The sequence below is a fragment of the Falco cherrug genome, chromosome W (assembly GCF_023634085.1).
Source record: "Falco cherrug isolate bFalChe1 chromosome W, bFalChe1.pri, whole genome shotgun sequence".
NCBI classification, from domain to species: Eukaryota; Metazoa; Chordata; class Aves; order Falconiformes; family Falconidae; genus Falco; species Falco cherrug.
The window spans coordinates 6,445,586-6,460,649 of record NC_073719.1 but is presented as its reverse complement, the minus strand read 5'-3'; the positions used below and the strand labels follow the sequence as shown (position 1 = coordinate 6,460,649).

At 43.1% G+C, this 15,064-nt stretch overlaps 1 long non-coding RNA gene across 1 annotated transcript; it reads left to right on the top strand.

The window, feature by feature from the left end:
* The first annotated feature begins 10,629 nt into the window (after positions 1-10,629).
* On the top strand, positions 10,630-14,734 carry LOC129734482 (uncharacterized). Its single transcript, XR_008730062.1, has 2 exons — positions 10,630-13,411; positions 14,454-14,734. It is a non-coding gene; the product is annotated as an uncharacterized LOC129734482 (long non-coding RNA).
* The last annotated feature ends 330 nt before the right edge of the window (positions 14,735-15,064 follow it).

The window sequence follows — 15,064 nt, the reverse complement described above, 5'->3', positions numbered from 1 at the left end:
TTATATCTACAAGTGCAATATGCTTTTATGTAGCAGAGAGAAACTTTAACAATAATGTTGCTTGAGCGAGATGTGCATGTGACAACTTGGGAAAAGGGATATCACAACTGGAGTGCAACAGTGTTTCTACGTCTGGCAGAGTGAAATCTTTCAAGACCTGAGTTTAGACAGTCTAAAATAAATTGTTAGCATTCAGAAAACCCATCTTAAGCCTCTTTTGCTTACATAGTGTTATGGAAGTCAACTGCTATTCTAGAGAATTAATGATTTTTTAATACATATTAACAAATACTACTATTTTAACTTGAGGCAGTTGAGTGAGAAATTCTCACGTGTAGCATTTGAGGGAATGTCAGCATAAATCGCACTTACAGTAAGACTGCATTTTTAATTACTGTACTCGTTAAGATTCGATGATGCCATAAGGCTAAGGCCTTTTATCACAGATCGGTTCTGAACTAAAAGGTGTGTGCACATGTAGATATGCACATTTGTGTTATTTTCCTTAATTGGCTACAAAATAATATAATTAGGTTGGGGACTAGATCTTGGGAATTTGTCTATTATACTTCTGTTTGTTAAGGAACGTGCATAACATACAGCACCCATGTAGGCTTGGCTTGTGGCACAGTTGTCAAATTTAGCATAGACATTCAGACAGATAAGCAACGTACTCTTCTTGTGTGTATCACCTACAAGCCATTATGGCTTAGTGTGTAAATCTGTATGTAACTATTGAAAAATCCACTTATGAATGTATATAGCTTAGAACTAATTTTTTCCCTTTGTTAATTCTTTGATATCAATGAGGTATTCTTCAGAAAATGTATGGACTGGTTGGTTGCATAAGGGCAGTTGTTATTTGGACAGAAAATTGTTAATGGTCAGGGATTTTCCACTAAAATATTTGCAAATATTCCTAGTCAAACATCAGTTTGGTTTCTTTTTGGGTTTTGAGCTTGCATTAGTCCATGTTCAGAACTTTAAAATTACCTTTGAATTTTTTAAACTTTTTATATCACTGGAACAGAAAGAGCATCTAAATTAAAGCTTCAAGCTAACTTTATTTTTCAAGTATTTCAGGAATTATACTTCTGAACTGAGATTTTATAAGTTGGCTGTGTATGTTCCTGTGTTAAAACGCTGTTATTGAAAATGGTCAACCAGGCCTATGTCGCCCAAAATAAAAACGGGGGAATTGTGGATAACTGGCTAGCTGAAAAGGGTCACATAGATATAGTCCAGCTGGCTGGACAAAAATGCACATCGCTCTCAGCTTATATGAAGTAAAGCAAAAATACACTATCCTTGGCTGTTCTTGTTATGCAATAACAGGAAGATTGTGGTGGGAAAAGAATGTTGCAGGTGGGAACAGATAACTACAGAAGAGAAACTAGGGGTGGGCTTGGTATTTAGGCAACTAACCAATAATGAGCTTAACTTTTGTAATATGTATGAGCTAATTATAACAAGGCATAAAAGGTGACTGTAAGGCACAATAAACGAAGTCTGCTGATCACTCATATTGAGTGACTGTATCTTCCCTCTGTCGCGACACACTGACACTGAGAAACCTTTTGATCCGGGTCCTATATATCCAGAAAAGGAGCTAGACTTCCCCCCCCTGCCCCCCCCCCCCCCCCCCCCAATGCATTGACTGTGCTTTCAGGGAGGGTGAAAGGGGGTTCGGGGCATCGATGATGGGAATGCAAGTAGGAAGTGCTTAAACAAGGGTATTTGGGGAGTCGCTAAGGCATGTCCAGTATTTTATCGGCCAAATCAACCTCCAGAGTGGCAGCCTATGCAATATGAGGTTGTTAAAGAGTTAAGAAAAGCAGTGCGAGAAGGGGGAATTCATAATACATTTACTGTGTCCCTTCTTGAAGCGATGGAAGTCTTATACACTTGCACCACATGATTGGAAGCCATTGCTTCGCATGGTACTGTTGGGAGAAGGGTTCGCTGGAGTCAAGAAATTACTCAATATGAGTTATGCATCTTGCTCAACTTTATTAGTTTCTAACACTACTTATATAGACTCGATACACATGCATATTCCCAAAGCAAAAATATAACTGGTTATTAGCCTCTAAGCACGTGCTGTTCTCACACCCCTAATTATCATGACTAAAATAAGCATTCTATCCATGTAGCTATTTGCGTTGCTATGTTTCAGCCTTGCTGTTTGCTACTCCCTATATTCCCATTCTGCTCCCTATCTCTCTTGGCCTTGCACCTCCCTTCCCAACAGCTGCAGCTTGTTACAGCCACATCCTGTTAATACAACAAAGTTACTTGGTCTCAGGATTCAAGAATAGCTCAAGGCTACCTTCTTGTTAACTTCAGCACAATTCTGATTACAGGCCTATTCTAATACCAGGCCGGGATTGTGCAGATCTTTAGAGATTCTATGGCCACGCTTGTGCAGCCATTCTTCTACATGGTACTATCCAAAAAGTCTTTGATTATTTTTCTCTTTGTTTCTGTTTTGTTTCCTTTTATGTGTAATGTGGCTGACACATAGGACACCAGGGACTTTCCGGGCTACTTGCATAAACTGCTGATAAGGTCTGAAATAACATTTTGTAATTGGTAGCTGTAACCACTAGCCTCTTCTCTGGATAAGACACAGAAGGGAACCCTCTTTCAGGCTAACCGGTGGGTTATGCATTTCTTTTGGCCAAAAAGTGTGTATACATGGCCTCCATGTGCATACATGTTGCATACCATAGCTCTTTCAGTTTAGCTGGAAGAGATTAATATTAATCCTGTTTCATCAGGAATTGAACTGGAGGGTTGTACTAGGTCTGGCTGGGATGGAGTTAACTTTCTTCATAGCAACTAGTATGGTGCTGTGTTTTGTGTTTGTGGCTAATCAGTGTTGGTAACACACCACTGTTTTGGCTATTGCTGAACAGTGCTAGCACAGTGCCAAGGCTTTCACTCTCTTCCCCCCCAGCAAGTAGGCTGGGGGTGGACAAGAGGTTGGTAAGGGACATAGCCAAGGCAGTGGACCCCAACTCATCAATATGATGTCGCACTCAGCAATAAAAGCTCAGGGGAAAGAGGAGGATGGGGAGACATTTTTGATTATGGCATTTGCCTTCTGCCATGGTTTAACCCCAGCTGGCAACCAAACACCAAAATTAACTCCATCCCAGCTGAAACCAGGACAGTATCCACCCCTTATTCCATATCATTTATGTCATGCTACATTTTCCAATACATCATCATCATCGCTCCTCCTGTCCTTTATATAAATACACAGATATCATTCCTTTAGTCTACGGACCATCCCTCTAAATCCATTCAGTTCATTTAGTCCATGATGTTAGGCTCCATCTGTTATAACAGTCTTTCTGGGCCAGGAGGACGGCATGAGGTGTTGAGTTATTCCATGTTGAAGCCAGTTCTAATCCTATTACGGCTGCACTGATCTGGTTTCACTAGTCAATCTTCATTGGTGTGGCAGTTGAAGAAAAAAAAAAAAAAAAAAAAAAAAACCACCAAGGTTCAAATCTTCAAATCTAAAGATGGTAGAAATAGATGCCACAAGATTATCCGGTCTCTCCAGGGCATGGGTTCAAATTCTGCCATCATCACCAAAGACAACATACAGCATTATTTAACAATTAACACCACTTAATTTATTGACTGTTTTCACCCAAAATCAAATCCCCTTGAGGCACACATCAAACTTCCCCATCTTCCCACATTACCCACCAAGTGCTCCCAGGTCCCTGAGCAAAAGCAATCCCTCCTCGAATGAGTTTCCCTTTGCCTGAGGCAGGAATGACCCAGACTCTTTTTCCAAACATGTTTTTAAGGTGCACTACAGGAGCTTTTAACCCCCTCTACAGTACGCAAAAGCTTTGACTGGACAGGACCAGTTCGGGGAGCAGATCCTCTGGTATTAATCATCCAGGTAGCCTTTGCTAAATGTTTATCCCAATGTTTGAAAGTTCCACCACCCATTGCTTTCAGTGTAGTCTTTAACAATCCATTACATTGTTCAATTTTCCCAGAGGCTGGTGCATGATAGGGAATGTGACATACCCACTCATGTTCTTTGGCCCAAGTGTCTGTAAGACTGTTTCGGAAATGAATTCCACTGTCTGATTCAGTTCTTTCTGGGGTGCCATGTCACCACAAGACCTGTCTTTCAAGGCCCAGGATAGTGTTCTGGGCAGTGGCATGGGGCACAGGGTATGTTTCCAGCCATCCGGTGGTTGCTTCCACCATTGTAAGCATGTGTCACTTGCCTCGGCGGGTCTGTGAGAATGTGATATAGTCAATTTGCCAAGCCTCACCATATTTATATTTCAGCCATCATCCCCCATACCACAGAGGCTTTGCTTAATTGGGCTGGAGCAGTAGTTACAGTATGTTGCTTAAAATTCCGCCACATCCAGGACACAAAGACTGAATTCAGTATTACTATCACTAGGCTCAGAACTGACACTATGGAGCTGCCATAGGACCAAAGATACTCAGAGCCTCCTAAAATCCTAAATGTTTCATTAATTAGCCCTGAGGGGAAGGGGGAGGTATAGACCCCACCCACAGGCTGACTCTCTGGGAAAACAAAACCAAAGGTGCCATTGTTGTTGTTGGCATTCCCTCACAGGGGCCACCAGACAGAGGGGACAACACCGAGTGCACAGACCAGATTAGTTTCATAACCAATGAACCCATCATATTATAGATTAATACTATGTAGTACAACACTAAAATAACTTTACTCCAGGTCCCAATATAAACAAACAACACAAAAGGGAGCACATACTGTAATTAAACAAGACAATTCAATATTGAAATCATGGGCAGCAAATTCAAAAACAAATAAGCCAGCATTGTAGCCAGTTACTATTAATTTAATACAATGAATACTGCAAACAATTTAATCTAACACAGTCTGGTTAGACCTGCCGTTACCTCAACCCTTCGATGCCCCAAGTTGGGCACCAAAAAAATAGACTATCATGGTTTAACCCCCGCCAGCAACCAAACACCATGCAGCCGCTTGCTCACTTCCCCCCACCCAGAGGGGGGTGGAGGAGAATCAGAAAGGAATGTAAAACTCGAGGGTTGAGATAAGAACAATTTAATAATTTAAACAGAATAAAGAGATAAGAACAACAGTAATAACAATACTACGACTACTAACAACAACAATTAGGATGGAAAGGTGGGGAAAAAAGGGTAAAATCAAAAGGAAGTGAAAAGGAAAACAAGTGATGCACAGTATAACTGCTCACTACCTGCTGACCGATGCCCAGCCAGTCCCCAAGCAACGATTCCCCCCCCCCCAGCTAACCCTCCAAGTTTATATACCAAGCATGACGTCCCATGGTATGGAATGCCTCTTTGGCTGGTTCAGGTCAGCTGACCTGGCTGTGTCCCTTCCCAGTCTCTTGTGCCCCTCCAGCCCTCTGGCTGACAAGGCCCAAGAAACCGATAAGTCCTTGATTTAGTATAAACATTACCCAGCAACAACTGAAAACATCAGTGCGGTTATCAATATTGTTCTTACATCATAGCCAAAACGCAGCACTGTACCAGCTACTAAGAAGAAAATTAACTCCATCCCAGCTGAAACCAGGACATCTTCCCAAGCAACCATTAAGCGTGGTGAGGGCCTACTTTCCAGGAAGTGGCTAGACATCTGCCTGACAATGGGAAGTAGCGAATTATTTCCTCTTTTTGATTTGCTTGCACGAACAGCTTTTGCTTTCCTTATTCAACTGTCATTATCTCAATCCACAAGTCATCTTTCTGTTGCAGCACTCTCCAAACTATCAAGCTGCAACAAGGTCTTTTACCATCTCATACCAGCATACTCTTCATACCAGTCCCTCTACTGCCTTCTCCTCATCCAGGGCACTTCTCTCTGCTTCTTCCTTGGCTGCTCTCTCTTCATTGGCTCTCAACCACTTAACCAGCTATAGCTGCACCTTATCTACATTGAGCAACCAACGCCCCTGAAGCCAACCCACAGCCGTATATTATCAATGTTAATTAACCCAGCTTCATTCTTCTACATCTTTCCTTCTTTCTGTTTTCTCCCCATCCCCCAGGAGAGGGGAGTGAGTAAGAGGCAGGGTGGGTATTTGGCTACTGGCCGGGGTCAACCCACCACAGGGTTTCAGTGCTGAAAGTATAGACTACTGTAGCTTGGGGTAAGGAGCTAAGGATTTTGTAGGAGGAGACCGGTGTTATTGTTCACTGTCTGCTTTATAACAGTTGTGGGTCTGGACCATAGCACATTTCATTAAGATATTTCCTAGTTGTACAGTTTGGAAATAACATGACTTGAGAGTGGCTGCTCTAGCAGATCATTAATAATGGATGAAAAGGCTGCCTCTGTATAATTCGCTGTAATGAAGAGCCAAGTGTCAGTTGTGAACCAAACCTGCCCTGTTATAAAGGAAAAGGGCTGTTTCCCTCTCCCTTCTTTCTTTCTCTCCTCACACACCACACACACACACACCCCCCATCACCCCTTCCCCATCCCATATGATTTCCCTGTAAGAATGGGATCTGACTCTGAGGGATCTTCATCGTGCAGTGTCGTGACTGGGCAGCATGAATTGGGAGCCTGACATGCAGCTGACGCTGTTGGGACCTCCTCTCCCACTTTATTGTTACTCTAGCGTGCCCTAATCAAACTCTCTCTTTCTGCCATTGCTTACATCAGAGATGAAAACTGAACTGAGGAGATTAAAGCACGGACTCCTGAATTTGACCAGAAGACCCTTTATTAGTCCAAAACCCAAAAGTCCATATCCTCATTCATAGTTCACGTGCAATGTACTAAAATATCATTGGTTAATCAATACTGTTCACACACTTCTTGGCTACATGTAATTGGTTAATTACTAAGCTACAAACACACTGAACTTCTTGCATTTTTTTTCTCTCTTCTTTCTTATCTCTGTGAGTTTCATGTTTTCAGCCAGCTGCTGAGACATGGCATCGCGCATCTGCTCCAGCCTCGCTTCATATCCTGTTTTTCTTCCAGGCGTTCAGCCAACATTTTCTTTCTTTCTTTCTTCTTTAGCCTTCAAGGTCCTTCACAGGCATCGCGGCCTCCAGCACCTGCCACAAAGCTCTCTACAATTCCCCCTTCTTTATTTTTAACAGAGACAACATACAGGTTAAACTGCTTTTGAATCATAGATCTTATACAATTCAACATACAGGGAATAATCATCAATATAACTACAATTACCAATAAAAACATTCCTCCACATATTGTAAGCTCCTGCAACCATCTGGTCATTCCCCATGACTTAAAAAGATTCCGCAACCAATCTCCCGATAGTTCATGCTGTAAGTCCTTTGACATGTCCTTCAATTTTTGTAACTGGCTGTGAATCGACTCCAAATGGTCCGAAAGCTTCATACAACACATTCCTTAGTACTGTTCACTATAAATTACTCTCTGCTTTTCATGCTGTTTCCTTATCTTCTAGAGGTGAGATCACATTCCTCCTTTCTTTCTGTCTCATCCTGGTTTCTTCTCATACTCCCTCAAAGTTATTTAACTCTTTGCTGCAGGATCTCAGCTGCACATAGTCAAAGCAAGGCCACAGCTGCACATTATCAATGTCAAAATAACCCACTGTCTCCGTTCAGTACAATTCCCACTTTTTGGTTTGTTTGGTTTTTTTTCCCCAAAAGTTTGCTTTAACATGCTATGGACTGTTCATTCCTTTTTTTTCTCTCTTTTTTTTTTTCTTTTTATTTTTTCCCTAAGTCTTATTAAAGTCACCTTTTATTATTTTTATTATTTATTTATGCTACCAGAGACACTTTACCGTAACAGAGAAGCCCATGTTTACATCTCTGACTGAGCCCGGACACAAACCACAGCTGCATGCACCACCAGGCTCAGGGCAGAAACCATTCATGCAGTTACATAGTTATATCACTACAAGCATGCAGACACCTATTTATCACTAGATAACAATGTTCATCTTTCCTAGTCTCCTTCACAATACCCAGCTGTTCTCTTATCTCTTGTTAGGTCAAATATTCCCCAGCTTCCTTTCCTACATCTCTCTTCAGACATTCTCTATCCTCCTCTTTTTTGCTTGTTAATTGCGACAAGGCAAAGGTTGTGTGTAGCTGGGTGACCATGACCTGATTTATGTTACCATCAACTAAACGCTGAATACAGGAAAAAAGGCATGGGAGACATAAGGCAAACATCAATAAGGTGGTTAAGATAATTATAATAAATCCTGTAATACTCTTGATCCACAGCCCAAAGTTTCCCAGCCGTGAGAAGCGACCAAAGGCATCCCGCCCCTGGCTCTGCTGCATATCTTTGTTTAAGGCTTTTAAGTTTTGTATGCTTTTGTGGATTGATTCAGAGTGGTCACTCAGATTCACGTAACACATCCTATCAAAGTCTTCACACGCATGTCCCTGTGTTAACAATAAAAATCAATAGCATCTCGGTTCTGTAGCAACATATGACAGAATCAACATCTGTTAATAAGCCAGGAAAAAAAATAACAGTATTTGTAGTATTACTTTCTTTAGCAAGCTAGCAGCCTAATTTACTAAGCAAGTTAAGAGTGTGTACTATTCTTACAGAAGAAATTGGAGAAGCAAAAATGTGTTATGCTGCATTCCAGAACTCAGCCTGAGGGTTACAGTCTGCTGTGAGTTCTGCGTTACAATCATTTGACACATGTTGGGGTTGCGATTGGGAAAGTTGCCCGTTTACAATTTTCATTGGCATTATCACAGCTAGTTGTTTTAAAAGCAACCCTTGAACTTCCTCATGCTCGACTTGTTGTTGCAAAATATTCTGAAGCCGATCAATAAAGTTAGTATATGACTCTCTAGGACCCCGCAAGACTGTGGCGAACGACTCCCATATCCTGACTGCTTTAATAGCCATCTCCTTCATTTGCAGATAGTTGTCCCTGGGATACCTTGCCTGAGTCACAGAATCGGCACACTTATTTTCTCCAGCCAACTGCTCCTAGTTAACAGCAATTCCCCAAATAAGGTTTTCAATCAAGGCCACTACACATAGCTCACAAAAATCAGATAACCACATCATATACTGTATCAGTTAGTACCATACAAAGCAATGACTTCCAATCGTGCAGTGTGAGTGTATAAGGCTCTGCCATCACTTCAAGAAGGGACATAGCAAATGCATTATGAATCGTCCCTTCCTGCACTGCTTTGCTTAACTCCTTAACAGCCTCGTATTGCACAGGCTGCCACCCTGCAGGTTGATTTGTCTGACAAAATACTGAACATGCCCTAGCGACTCCCAAAACCCATCACTGAAGTGTTTCCCACTTGCATTCCTGCCACTGATCCCTTGGACCCCCTTTCACCCTCCCTGAAAATACAAATACAGTCAATGCGTTGCGGGGGTGTGTGGGGTTGGAAGGTCTAGCTCCTTTTCTGGAGCTATAGGACCTGGATCAAAAGGTTTATCAGTGTCAATGGAATCATTGTCTGAGTTGTCCTGTTCCTGTGCTTGGTCCTGTGTTGTGAGGGTTGCTGCAATTGTTGACAGGAGCTTTGGGGGCAGAGGAGGTGTGGATGGAGTCGCCATCATTGACAGTTTGTTGAGAAGAGTCACGCTGTCGGTGGACTAAATGCATGTCCCTGTGTTTAGCAGCCTCCCCTGGTTTAGCATTCCCACTGTTGGTGGAATTTACAGCTTCCCCTGGTTTAGCACTGTTAGTAGAATTAGTCCACACTTGGTGAAGAGTTGTCAGAATTTGCCACCAAGGTGCTAAATGCATTCCTGCTGCGGAGTCCCCCTCCGTGGCAGCATCATACAATCGTCTGCTGACCTCTTGCCAGGCAGGAATTTGCAAAGTGTCATCAGGTGGAAAGTCTGGCACCTTTTCACGGATCCATTCTAACAGAGTCACTAGCTGCGGACCCATCATCACATTCTCTATTAAAGTTTGTGTAAAATGAGAATATAGTCGATTTTGCATTACAGTTTTCCATAGTTCTTTAATCATATCCCTGTAAAACGCCTGATATTGGCCTGGGTGTCTATCTTGTAATATCACGGGAAATGTGTGCACTCCCTCTTTCATGCTTTCTAAGTGCATTCTCCTCCACTCTTCTTTAATCCATCTCCCAATATCATTTTCATCATCGCTACTTCTTCCTTTATTAGCACTTTGCCGCACCAGTCGCTTCTTCCTTTCTTTTGACTGTTCCTTTTTTAACCACAAATCCTCCAATCGTAAATTTAACAAATTTTCATCTTGTCCATCCTCATCCGAGTCCTCTGACTCTGCTCCTTCTAGTTCATCAGAAATATGCTCAGATTCAGCCTCGCTCTCATTCGGCTCTGTCTGCTGAGCAACATCTTGTTTTGTTGTTACATCAACTTCCTGGCCCTTCTCAGTCTCTGACCAAGCCTCCTTAGCAATATCTGCAAGCTGTTTTTCTGCACACATCTCTTTCAAAGTCTCGAGCGCTAATCTCCAAGTAGTCATAATTTGGCTAGCATTCAAGTCCCCTTGAGATGCCTTTTCCCAAATTCGCTCTCCTGCTGACTCCCACATTCTAACATCAAATATTTGTGTTGAGGTAGCTGAGGCGCCTTGGCTCTTTAACCAGGCATTTTTCATATACAATTCCTCTTTTGTGCAAAATATGCTGAAACATCCTTAACATACTTTTTTCCTCTGCATCCCATTTTTAAAAGTTTCTTAAAATGTCTTAAAGTTTCTTAAAAAATTCCTAAAGTTTCTAAAGTTTCTTGAAATTTCTTAAAATTTTTAAAGTCTCTAAAGCTTCTTGGCTGCTTGCCTGTCTCAGTGTGTACAGGTTTCTAAAGCTTCTTAAAATTTCTTCAAATATTTAAAATCTCTAAAGTTTCTTGGCTGCTCACCTGTCTCAATGCGTACAGGTGTTATCCCCGGGGTTTAGGTTGCCCGCCTAGTCCAGCCGGCAAGACGATCGTTCAGCCAAGACGTCTCCTTTGGAATGCAGCCCTCTTCCATGAGCTGTCATTTTCATTGACCAGTTCCATCCTTATTCTTCCAAGGCTTCGGAACTCCTCCGTAGGGGTCACCATTTGAGGAGATTGAGGCACGGACTCCTGAATTTGACCAGAAGACCTTTTATTAGTCCAAACCCCACGCTTATATATCCTCATTCATTGTTCATGCGCAATGTACTAAAATATCATTGGTTAATCAATACTGTTCACACACTTCTTGGCTACATGTAATTGGTTAATTACTAAGCTACAAACACACTGAACTTCTTGTATTTTTTTTCTCTCTTCTTTCTTATCTCTGTGAGTTTCATGTTCTCAGCCAGCTGCTGAGACATGGCATCGCGCATCTGCTCCAGCCTCGCTTCATATCCTGTTTTTCTTCCAGGCGTTCAGCCAACATTTTCTTTCTTTCTTTCTTCTTTAGCCTTCAAGGTCCTTCACAGGCATCGCGGCCTCCAGCACCTGCCACAAAGCTCTCTACACTGAACCAGCCTGGGTTTCATATATCATATGGGGATGCTCTTGTCCCTTCTTCTGCAGGTGGCAAGTATGAGAACTGCTGTCAACTTCAGTGCCTCTGTGAAGCCCACACTGTCCGAGTCTCAATATTGCAAAAATTGAGCTTGATATCTGCTCCTAGGCACAAAAACAGTATGAACCCAGAAGCTGTGGTAGGAAGGCAATTTTGTTACCACTTGCTCCTTAAATTATTAAAAGGATGCCGTCTTTCTGTTGCGTATGTATTTCTGAGAGAAAATAGCTCTGGAGTAGGCTGAGGGATTATGTGGATGAGAGAAAGGGACATCTTATGTGTCTTGACCTTGCTGTGAATGAGCTGGTGCTCTCTGTCAGATGTGCTGTGAGGCACAGAGCGTATTTGTGACTGCTACTTGCACAGAAAGTATGTGACATAGCAGGGCCCTGAAGCTCAATTTCCTGATCACCCTAATTCTTTAACTTCTTTTTAAGAAGATGCCCTCCCTCTGGCCTGCCCTGCTCCCTCACTGGAGGCAGTAGAACAAGCCCTGGTCAGCGAGGCCCATGCCCTGCTGGCCTGGGGAATCCCCATCTGTGACCTCCAGGGAGCTGTTGGCCTTTGCAGTCCCCTAAAATTACTGATCAGCCTCATCCAGACTTCATTTTGCTGTAGCACACTGTATTGGTTTTACGTGACAAGGCTGAGGGAAAGGGGTGATGCAGGGGTGGCCTCTGTGAGAAGGCGGCCAGGGGATGCCCCGTGCCAGACACATGACAGTTCCAGCTGGCTTGGCAATGGACCAACTGCTGGCCAAAGCTGAGCCAATCATCAAAGCTGGTGGTGCCTCTGTGAAAGCATATTTAAGAAAGGGAAAAATGCTGCATGGCAATGTGAGGAGTGATGGGAAAAAATGTGAGAAACAATCTTGCGAATGCCAAGGTCAGAGAAGGAGAGGGAGGAGGTGCTCCAGGCACTGGAGCAGAGATTCCCCTGAAGCCCGTGGAAGAGACCATGGTGGAACGTTGTCCTGGTTTCAGCTGGGATAGAGTTTATTGTCTTCTTAGTAGTTAGTACAGTGCTGTGTTTTGGCTATGATGTGAGAACAATGTTGATAGGACACTGATGTTTTTAGTTGTTGGGTGATGTTTATACTAAATCAAGGACTTATCGGTTTCTTGGGCCCTGCCAGCGAGAGGGCTGGAGTGGCACAGGAAATTGGGATGGGACACATCCAGGACAGGTGACCCAAACTAGCCAAAGAGGTATTCCATACCATGGGATGTCATGCTGAGTATATAAACTGGGGGAAGAAGAAGGAAAGGGGGGACACGGAAGAAGGAAAGGGGGGGACACGGACATTTGGCATTATGGTGTTTGTCTTCCCAAGTAACCGTTATGTGTGATGGAGCCCTGCTTTCCTAGAGATGGTTGAACACCTGCCTGCTGATGGGAAGTAGTGAATGAATTCCTTGCTTTGCTTTGCTTGCATGTGCGGCTTTTGCTTTACCTATAAATTGTTCTTATCTCAACCCTTGAGTTTTACATTCCTTTCCGATTCTCCTCCCCATCCCTCTGGATGAGGGGGGAGTGAGCGAGCGGCTGTGTGGTACTTGGTGGCCAGCTGGGGTTAAACCACAACAAACATGTATTCCCTACAGCCTGTGGAGGACCTCATGTCAGAGCAGGTGGATATTCCCTGAAGGAAACTGCAGCCTGAGGACAGGCCATGTTTGAGCAGGCTCTTATGACAGGATCTGCAGCCTGTGGAGAGGGGCCCACAGAGGAGCAAGTTCCCCAGCCTGTGGAGGACCCATGGTGGAGCAGGCTTATACCGAAGGACTGCAGCCTGTGGAGACGACCGACACTGGAGCAGTGGAAAAGTGTGAGGAGGAAGGAGTGGCAGAGAGGAACTGTTACAGATTATATTAGTAAGATGTTCAGCTAATATAAACTTTTCTGAAAGGTTAGGATGTTATCGCTGTCATAACATCCACCAATGGGCAGCAGAGACTGAAGAGGGTGGGGGTTTTTGTCTTCCTTGGCTGTTGTTCAGAGACTGGCTGGGCATTGGTCTGCTTGTGGGAGGTGGCAAGTGATTGTTTTTGCATGGCTTGTTTTGTTTTTTTCTTTCTTTTTTCCTTCACTTATTCAACTGTCTTTATCTCAATCCACAAGTTTTCTTGCTTTTGCTCTTCCTGTTCTCTCCCCCATCCTGCTGTGGGGGTGAGGAAAGTGAGAAAGTGGCTGTGTGGGTGTTTAGCTGCTGGCCAGAGTCAACCTACCCCACATTCAACCCGGCAACTTGTGTCGCTTATTTATATGCTCTAATTGGAATCCCACCGCTGCTAGACCTGCGCTGATTTCTAAGACTTTATGATACCATTCCACAATAGTGGAAGAAGGAGGAGAAATACCAAATAATTATTCCACACAGACAGCACAATTACATATTAGAAGTAGGCATGCTTTACAATTTCTACTTTTGATTTCTTACTCTTCCACTAATTTGCACATTCCTCTGCTCCTCCAGAGCATCACAAGTGAAAATGCAGATTTACTCTAGATCAAATCCATCATGCATTATAAGGAACATTTAGGATAAGCAAAAGATAAGGACACTGAATTGACAGCTCTAAAATTCTGACCAAGATTTTCAAAATGGGGATTGCCTTAGTTCATGGGGGTGGAGCTTAAGAAATAACAGGAGAGAATTGCTGCATGCCTTTCCTCCAGTAAAGGGGCCTTCCTCAAGGGATGGAGTTTTTTCAGGCTTTTTTTTCCTAACCAAATTTTTATTACTGTTAAGCATGTTGAAAATATTGGATGGGACCGCAGAACAGCTGGGAAAACCATTTCTTCCCTTAATTCACTTATCCATCCTCTCTGGATGTCTTTGCAGCACTTGGAGATCATGCAAACTTAATGACTTCCTTTCTTGTCCCTGCTTTTTTTTTTTCTTCTCATTATCAGTGGATCCTGCCATCTATGTCTTGGGGTCTGCAGCGGGTCTACAGACAAGTTAGTTGACTTCAAAGACTTAGCCGTGTACCTTTAAAACAGCCACAAATTGTCAGGTATGTAAACAGGATGTGGAGAACCGGAACTTAGAACCGCAGCATACGGGCACCTACAGCAACAGCAAATAGCAAGCAAGAAGAAGGACACAAAAACCTATCAGGGTCTAACACTTGTACTGTCTAAGATATATAAACAGTTTGTATAAACAATAAAGGCCATTTTGTCCGAACCCAGCCACGCAGACATAGTGTTTTTTTCAGTCCGCCTCGACTTGCGTCACCACAAAGTTCACTAGTGAAAGCACACATACAACACTCTCTAGATTCACAAGCACATGCACATTCACAGATCCCCTGAGTACAAGCACATCCTCCTCTGTCTGTTGTTGGGGCTCTTGCTGTATTGAATGATTATACTGAACTCTGAAGCAAGTGGAAAAATACTGAAGAGATAAGACGAGGTTACGGCCAGAACAGTGGGATGAAGAAAAAGGAGCAAATTGCAGATGTTTGCACAAAACCAAGGCCGACAGGACGCGATAAGAAGAACTAGGAGACCGCAGA